The 9,796-nt window shown below is 42.9% G+C and overlaps 1 long non-coding RNA gene across 1 annotated transcript; it reads left to right on the top strand.

Moving 5' to 3' along the window:
* The first annotated feature begins 3,578 nt into the window (after window positions 1–3,578).
* Window positions 3,579–4,616, top strand: LOC112224909. The gene is made up of 3 exons (XR_002949504.1): window positions 3,579–3,652; window positions 3,964–4,112; window positions 4,414–4,616. It is a non-coding gene; the product is annotated as an uncharacterized LOC112224909 (long non-coding RNA).
* The last annotated feature ends 5,180 nt before the right edge of the window (window positions 4,617–9,796 follow it).

Raw genomic sequence — 9,796 nt, 5'->3', positions numbered from 1 at the left:
TAGCCTAGTGGTTAGAGCGTTGGACTAGTAACCGGAAGGTTGCAAGTTCAAACCCCCGAGCTGACAAGGTACAAATCTGTCGTTCTGCTCCTGAACAGGCAGTTAACCCACTGTTCCCAGGCCGTCATTGAAAATAAGAATGTGTTCATAACTGACTTGCCTGGTTAAATAAAGGTAAAATAAAAAATAAATAAAAACTGAGATCGATGCGTCGTTCTGTCGGCATTCGTCTCGGTCAAATAAATAATCAGTATTTCAATATTTTATTTGGAAGGGCCCTCCCATTACGCCGGGCCTTCTGCATCCAAATGGCACCCTATTTCCTATGTAGTGCACTTATTTTGACCAGAGTGCTATGGGATTACAGTCAAAAGTAGTTATTTTAATTTTATTTATTTAACCCTTAATGTAGTGCACTATAAAGGGAATAGAGGGACATTTAATTATGTCGGTGTAGGAGACTGTTCAAATAGATACAGCAAATATAGCAATTATTAGGGCATATATTCAGGATATACACACAAACATGGGTGCGTGAATGATGCAAGAGGTTAGAACTGATTGCCGCTATTGTACTATGTTAAACAGTAAAGTATCATTCATGTAGTTTTTAGTACAATAGACTTAATACTGCTTTTCTGCTACTGAATTTGTAGTCATCTGAATTAATTAATTTGAATGAATTTGTATCCTCTGCATGAACCATTAATTGCTATTTTATATTTATTAGTAGATATCCTAGTGTGAACATCACTACAAAGTATGTGAACCATGTTTCCAATACTATAGTGCCAAGTAACACCTTTGACATTGTACTAATTAAAATGTAAACAAAGTCAATGTTTTTGTGTTTGTCTTTTATTCACGCCTCCACTTTTGCAATTAATGACTCAATAAATTTAAGGTCAATGATATTTATTTCAACAACTACTTTTTCCTCCCAACATATGTTTCCTCATCGGTCTTATTATTCAGCCACAGGTTTACACACCAATAATTATTTGTAGCCTTGTAAAGTTTTTGTATTTCTTGCGGATGGAGTCTTATCTCATCATAATTTAACCATAGACATAGGATTCATTCAGTCTATAAGGAAACATGGCGATATTTTGATCATTTCCTTTGACATACGGACGGAATCAGATACTCTTAGGATATTAGTTTTCTTCGGGCTGCTGCTTTTTGAAAAGTATGCCACGTGCCCGGCCATTGCCTTAGCGAAAATGATTTTTTTTCTCTCTCACTAAGATCCCTCTGAAAGGTCTCGGTGAGGTCCACTGGTGTGAGACTAAGATGTTTTCCATGTCGTTATCACCAGCCTTGTCATGAAATGGCCTCTGAACGAGCTGAATGCCTGTTGCGAGTGCACGTAGACACACTGCAGGGATTCCATTACAGATAACTACCACACATTACTCTGCGCAACACATACTGTTTCACTCTTGTCCTATCTATATGGGACCACCCATTATGGTCAAGAGAAAATCCGCACAACCCACATTGCACTTGTGTGGCCTGGGTGGTCAAGCTGTCAACAGCACTCTCTACTCTATCCAATAAAACATACAATACAGAAGGAGTGGGATTGCACAACTCATTCTATTAAATATACCCTTAAATACATTATGGAAGCTCGTCATAATGTAGTTAAATAACATTAATAACTCTCCTAATCCCCTTGCTGGACATAAAATATTCCATATACTGCGCTACTCCATTTTCTCACCCCTTATTCCAAGATTTAAAGTAGGACCATGAATGGAGGATTGTGGTCATAGCTATTTACAGAAAGCAGCATACCTTGCCTTTTAATAATTCATTTATTCAGACCATTGTATAGTTTGTGCATATTCATGGTTTTGTAAGTATATCTTGTTAATTTCAGATGATGCAGTTATAGGTGTCACTGAGGATGTGAGTCATCTATGTGCTCATGATTGGCTTTGTGTGAATGTATGAGAATATGCATGTGTGACTTGACCTCTCAACCAAACATTACATTTTTTTTTTTTTTTTTGCTAAACTTTCATTTATACCCATTTATAAAACTGCAACATGCAGCAAGTGGTTAGGGTAAAGTCGATCATTTTATGAATGCTAACGAGTGGTTAGGGTTTGTTAAGTGGTAGGGTAAGGTCAGGTTTAGCCAGCTAATGTGCGTAGCGTCACCAAATGTACAGATACAGTAGGACGCATGAAAACGATAAATAAATTGTTTTATTATCTTGCCTCAAGTAATAACAGGCTCATGAGAAAGATGTCAATGTTTAATATCCATGTACACAAAAGTGGAATGAGACACAATGTAGATACAAGGTGTGTGTGTGTGTGTGTGTGTGTGTGTGTGTGTGTGTGTGTGTGTGTGTGTGTGTGTGTGTGTGTGTGTGTGTGTGTGTGTGTGTGTGTGTGTGTGTGTGTGTGTGTGTGTGTGCGCGCGCGTGCAATGTGACATCAGCATCCCCTCTGTGTGGATATAAACCTACTTCCAGAGCAGGTCCTTTTCTGAATGACTCTCCACTACAGCCGTACACCTCAACTCCATCCACCTCACAGGATAAGCAGAGGCATGCCAAGACACTTCAGCTCTCCCTAGACCCATAGACTAAATACACTGAGTAACTCTGGTCTATCATACTTTTTACACTCTAGTAGCTAGCCATCGGAACAGAAGATTCTCTTTAGATTCTCCATTCAAGCAGAGGGACAACCTGAAGCCTGAGGTTCCTAAAGCCATACTTGGCTCTTCTCCACATTGTAAGTTTTCACTTCTATTGTTTACTCTTAAATGTCCTTGAATTAACTCTAAGATGTTTTATTTTAATAGCTGTTATATTTTGAGCAAATTTGATTCATGTTTTTTACACGCCTGAAGCATATTTGATGTCAAGTGAACTCCTTGACCAGTCTATCCCCAGGATTTACCAATGCTATTTTTATATTGTGTTTTAGAAGCACTGCAATCATTTTCATAGCCAAGTCCTATAGCAAAACCTGGATGAATCAATGATGGTTCTGCGTCATTTTAACCCCCCAAAAATCTATGTGATGACGTTGAATCAACATGGAAAACTGATTGGATTTGCAAAAAGAAATCAATATGAAGGCATTTTGTCTTTTTTTCAACCAACATTTTTCCAACCTAAAATTCATAATATTGAGTTGCACCCCCCTTTTCCCTCAGAACAGCCTCAATTCGTCGGCATGGACTACAAGGTGTTGAAGGCATTTCACAGGATTGCTGGCCCATGTTGAGTCCAATACTTCCCACAGTTGTGTCACGTTGACTGGATGTCCTTATGGTGGTGGACCATTCTTGATACACATGGAAAACTGTTGAGCATGAAAAAACCTGCAGCATTGCAGTTCTTGACACACTCAAACTGGTGTGCCTGGCACCTACTATCATACCCCATGCACCCTGTCTTGACCATTCATGCTCTGAAAGGCACACACACACAATCAATGTCTCAATGCTTAAAAATCTTTCTTTAACCTGTCTCCTCCCCTTCATCCACACTGATTGAAGTGGAATTAACAGGTGACATCAATAAGGGATCATAGCTTTCACCTGGATTCACCTTGTCAGTCTATGTCATGGAAAGAGCAAGTGTTCCCAATGTTTTCAACACTTAGGGTATTGTGTTATTTTCTTGTAAGTCCATGCAATGTTTACAGAATTGTTTCTTGCCTGGTTTGGTAGTCAGTGTATTGCGCGTATGATAGTTTGGCAACAGAAGACAGACATGTACTAGGAGTTTGGTATTCTGTTGTACTGTATCTTCTGATTGTTATTCAATGAACACATTATTCGATAGCACCTTTATAATCAATAAATAATGTGTTCATTGGTTCTGGTTGATCAATGATTTATATTATTATTTGCATGATGAATTATATTTACTTTCTATGAACCTATGCTAATTTAGCAGAATTCAATTCTAAAGTAAAACTTTATTGTTCCAGATTGACGTCTGCCCCAGCCTAGGACTCAGTGATCGACATCTGTATGATGACCATGAGGGTGTGTGCGGTGCTCTATGCCCTCATGTTACTGCTGTCACGGACTCTATCCAAGACACACGTTGGGTATCCACAGAGCTCCATTGAGATAAGTATGTTATTTTCCCATCTCATCTTTCCTTTAACTCAAACTAATTTACTATAAAGTCATATGGTCGCTCTCGCCACTTTCATTATTTGGACCGCATTCACACACTCACTCTCTCCTACCATGTTCTTGTGCACACTCCTGTCCTTCTCTTCTAACTTCTCCCACAGTCCCTTTCACCCCACAGATTCTGTTACAACCTCACCTATATTTCTCAGCTCCCCCAACGTTGACGTCATTATTTATTTTCAGAAAGGTTATGCGTCTTCTATTTTTCCTTTAAAAAAAATATTTGTGACACTCAGATCCAGACATCAATGCCTCGTGGTACACAGGACGAGGGATCCGACCAGTAGGACGTTTTGGGCGACGGACGAACGGGAGAATCCAAAGGCTGGCCCTCGCCACACATAGTCTGTGTTCCCAACATGGAAAACAAAGACTGGCGAACGGATTAAATACATCATGAAACTGTTTTGCCTCTTTATTTCTCCTTGTTGTTTGTATATTAAGAGGTGATGTGATTGAATAAAAACATTTCGAAACTAGCGTGTCATGGTGAATTCTGCTCTTCTTACATACAGTACATCTGTCTCATATTGTGCATTTGTCTTGGCTTTGACTCTAAATTGTAACCTTTAACATTTCTGGGCAACATTTTTAATTACGCTTCATATTACAGTCATTTTACAGGGAGGTTCAGGGCCGGACTTGGACCAAAAATCGTCCCTGGCATTTTTAACTCACTGGTTCATTTTTTTCCTCGACACCCCCTATTATTAGACAGTTAATAATGTGTGCAAGGTATAAAGACTAGTAACGTAGGCTTAAAGTAGTACGGAACACCGTACAAGTGTTAAAGGATAAAGGGCTACAGCATAAGAATTGTTGGAAGAGATTCTCTTCAGCACTGTTGAACCAACCCAGTAAATGTGGAGGTGTTAAGATGGAGTGTCTTGTTGGCCAAATCCAAAAGTGGAAGTCGCATCAGGCTCTTTTTCCATTTCCACTGAAAAACCGATGCATCCGGTTGGGTCCAAACCCGCAGGTAATTGCCTGTAGCTGATTGGCTAGATACACTATATATACAAAAGTATGTGGAAACCCCTTCAAATTATTGGATTCTGCTATTTCAGCCACACACACGTTGCTGACAGGTGTATAAATCAAGCACACCGCCATGCAATCTCCATAGACAAACATTGGCAGTAGAACTGGCTTATTGAAATGCTCAGTGACTTTCAATGTGGCACCATCATAGGATGACACCTTTCCAACAAGTCAGTTTGTCAAATTTCTGCCCTGCTACAGCTGCCCCGGTCAACTGTAAGTGCTGTTATTGTGAAGTGGAAACATCTAGGAGACAACGGTTCAGCCGCGAAGTGGTAGACCACACTAGCTCACACAATGGGACCACCGAGTGCTGAAGCACATAGCGTGTAAAAAATGTCTGTCCTCAGTTGCAACACTCACTACCGATTTCAAACTGCCTCTGGAAGGAACGTCAGCACACTAACTATTCATCGGGAGCTTCATGAAATGGGTTTTCATGGCAGAGCAGACACACACAAGCCTAAGATCAAATCACCCTTCATCATCTGGCAGTCCGAGGGACAAATCTGCATTTCCAGGAGAACGCTACCTGCCCGAATGCATAGTGCCAACTGTAAAGTTTGGTGGAGGAGGAATAATGGTCTTGGGCTGTTTTTCATGGTTCAGACTAAGCCCCTTAGTTCCAGTGAAGGGAAATCTTAACGCTACAGCATACAATGACATTCTAGACAATTCTGTGCTTCCAACTTTGTGCCAACAGTTTGGGGAAGGCACTTTCCTGTTTCAGCATGACAATGTCCCCGTGCACAAAGCGAGGTCGTCCATACAGAAATGTTTTGTCAAGATCAGTGTGGAAGAACTTGACTGGTCAGCACAGAGCCCTGACCTCAACCCCATCGAACTCCTTTGGGATTAATTGGAACGCTGACTTAGAGCCAGGCCTAATCGCCCAACATCAGTGCCCGACCTCACTAATGCTCTTGTGGCTGAATGGAACAAGTCCCCACAACAATGTTCCAACATCTAGTGGAAAGTCTTCTCAGAAGAGTGGAGGTTGTTAAAGCAGCAAAGTGGGGATCAACTCCATATTAATGCCCATGATTTTGGAATTAGATGTTCTACGAGCAAGTGTCCACATGCACTAAATAACCAAAAGTATGTCTGGTGATCAGAATCATAGTTGCCGGACTACAGGACAACAAACCAGGGATCGGTTGGCTAAAGTCAGGGAGGTGAGAGAGTTCTACAGCCAGATATCATGGCACCAGAAGGAGGAGAGTGTTAGAGAAGGCTGCAGAAGACTATACACTTAGGAGCCACATGGGGTTCTCTACAGAGGGAAAGCATTAGGATTGTAACTTGTCATAACTCTCCTGTGTAACTTGTCATAACTCTCCGGTTACAGTGGGTCCGCTCTACAGCGTGCTCTCTCTCGTAGAGGGGGAGAGCAGGAAGCCGGCTGTGTTATGGTCGGTCATAAAATACACTGCCCCTATGTTCTGTAGTGTTCGAGTTTGGAATGTAAACTGTGGAACACAGAGAGATACTTGGACATCAAACTTGAATATACAATATTTCTATTTTTGAGAACGTGGGAGTGGTCCGTGGACACCTAAGTGAAAGTCATGACGAGTGTGTTTAATTTGGTGATCTCATGAAGGACAGGAGACCTACATTACTGTATCTCTGGTTGTGTACACCTTCCAATCAATTATCAAATCAAATCAAATTGTATTTGTCATATACACATGGTTAGCAGATGTTAATGCGAGTGTAGCGAAATGCTTGTGCTTCTAGTTCCGACAATGCAGTAATAACCAACGAGTAATCTAGCTAACAATTCCAAAACTACTACCATAAGGTGTAAAGGTGTAAAGGGATAAAGAATATGTACATAAATATATATGAATGAGTGATGGTACAGAGCGGCATAGGCAAGATGCAGTAGATGGTATCGAGTACAGTATATACATTATATATATATATATATATATATATATATACATTTTTTATTTTTTTTTATTTTTTTATATTTTTAACCTTTATTTAACTAGACAAGTCAGTTAAGAACAAATTCTTATTTTCAATGACGGCCTAGGAACAGGCTCTCGGTCCCAGCTTTGATGCACCAGTACTGACCACGCCTTCTGGATGATAGCGGGGTGAACAGGCAGTGGCTCGGGTGGTTGTTGTCCTTGATGATCTTTACGGCCTTCCTGTGACATTGGGTGGTGTAGGTGTCCTGGAGGGCAGGTAATTTGCCCCCGGTGATGCGTTGTGCAGACCTCACTACCCTCTGGAGAGCCTTACGGTTGTGGGCGGAGCAGTTGCCGTACCAAGCGGTGATACAGCCCGACAGGATGCTCTCGATTGTGCATCTGTAGAAGTTTGTGAGCGCTTTTGAAGACAAGCCGAATTTCTTCAGCCTCCTAAGGTTGAAGAGGTGCTGCTGCGCCTTCTTCACGATGCTGTCTGTGTGGGTGGACCAATTCAGTTTGTCTGTGATATGTACGCCGAGGAACTTAAAACGTACTACCCTCTCCACTACTGTTCCATCGATGTGGATAGGGGGGTGTACCCTCTGCTATTTCCTGAAGTCCACAATCATCTCCTTAGTTTTGTTGACATTGAGTGTGAGGTTATTTTCCTGACACCACACTCCGAGGGCCCTCACCTCCTCCCTGTAGGCCGTCTCGTCGTTGTTGGTAATCAAGCCTACCACTGTTGTGTCATCCGCAAACTTGAAGATTGAGTTGGAGGCGTGCGTGGCCATGCAGTCGTGGGTGAACAGGGAGTACAGGAGAGGGCTCAGAACGCCCCCTTGTGGGGCCCCAGTGTTGAGGATCAGCGGGGTGGAGATGTTGTTACCTACCCTCACCACCTGGGGGTGGCCCGTCAGGAAGTCCAGTACCCAGTTGCACAGGGCGGGGTTGAGACCCAGGGTCTCGAGCTTGATGACGAGTTTGGAGGGTACTATGGTGTTAAATGCTGAGCTGTAGTCAATGAACAGCATTCTCACATAGGTATTCCTCTTGTACAGATGGGTTAGGGCAGTGTGCAGTGTGGTTGAGATTGCATCGTCTGTGGACCTATTTGGGCGGTAAGCAAATTGGAGTGGGTCTAGGGTGTCAGGTAGGGTGGAGGTGATATGGTCCTTGACTAGTCTCTCAAAGCACTTCATGATGACGGAAGTGAGTGCTACGGGGCGGTACTCGTTTAGCTCAGTTACCTTAGCTTTCTTGGGAACAGGAACAATGGTGGCCCTCTTGAAGCATGTGGGAACAGCAGACTGGGATAGGGATCGATTGAATATGTCCGTAAACACACCAGCCAGCTGGTCTGCGCATGCTCTGAGGGCGCGGCTGGGGATGCCGTCTGGGCCTGCAGCCTTGCGAGGGTTAACACGTTTAAATGTTTTACTCACCTCGGCTGCAGGGAAGGAGAGTCCGCATGTTTTGGTTGCGGGCCGTGTCAGTGGCACTGTACTGTCCTCAAAGCAGGCAAAAAAGTTATTTAGTCTGCCTGGGAGCAAGGCATCCTGGTCCGTGACTGGGCTGGTTTTCTTTTTGTAATCCGTGATTGACTGTAGACCCTGCCACATACCTCTTGTGTCTGAGCCATTGAATTGCGATTCTACTTTGTCTCTATACTGACACTTAGCTTGTTTGATTGCCTTGCGGAGGGAATAGCTACACTGTTTGTATTCGGTCATGTTTCCGGTCACCTTGCCCTGATTAAAAGCAGTGGTTCGCGCTTTCAGTTTCACGCGAATGCTGCCATCAATCCACGGTTTCTGGTTTGGGAATGTTTTAATCGTTGCTATGGGAACGACATCTTCAACGCACGTTCTAATGAACTCGCTCACCGAATCAGCGTATTCGTCAATGTTGTTGTCTGACGCAATACGAAACATATCCCAGTCCACGTGATGGAAGCAGTCTTGGAGCGTGGAATCAGATTGGTCGGACCAGCGTTGAACAGACCTCACCGTGGGAGCTTCTTGTTTTAGCTTCTGTCTGTAGGCAGGGAGCAACAAAATGGAGTCGTGGTCAGCTTTTCCGAAAGGAGGGCGGGGGAGGGCCTTATATGCATCGCGGAAGTTAGAATAGCAATGATCCAAGGTTTTACCAGCCCTGGTTGCGCAATCGAATTGCTGATACAATTTAGGGAGTCTTGTTTTCAGATTAGCCTTGTTAAAATCCCCAGCTACAATGAATGCAGCCTCAGGATATATGGATTCCAGTTTGCAAAGAGTCAAATAAAGTTCGTTCAGAGCCATCGATGTGTCTGCTTGGGGGGGAATATATACAGCTGTGATTATAATCGAAGAGAATTCCCTTGGTAGATAATGCGGTCGACATTTGATTGTGAGGAATTCTAAATCAGGTGAACAGAAGGACTTGAGTTCCTGTATGTTGTTGTGACCACACCACGTCTCGTTAACCATAAAGCATACGCCCCCGCCCCTCTTCTTACCAGAAAGATGTTTGTTTCTGTCGGTGCGATGCGTGGAGAAGCCAGCTGGCTGCACCGACTCCGATAGCGTCTCTCGAGTGAGCCATGTTTCCGTGAAGCAAAGAACGTTACAGTCTCTGATGTCCCTCTGGAATGCTACCGTTGCTCGGATTTCATCAA

This window comes from Oncorhynchus tshawytscha, linkage group LG26 (assembly GCF_018296145.1).
Source record: "Oncorhynchus tshawytscha isolate Ot180627B linkage group LG26, Otsh_v2.0, whole genome shotgun sequence".
Taxonomy (NCBI): Eukaryota; Metazoa; Chordata; class Actinopteri; order Salmoniformes; family Salmonidae; genus Oncorhynchus; species Oncorhynchus tshawytscha.
The sequence above is the reverse complement of the archived record's forward strand: the minus strand, read 5'-3'. Positions and strand labels throughout refer to the sequence as shown.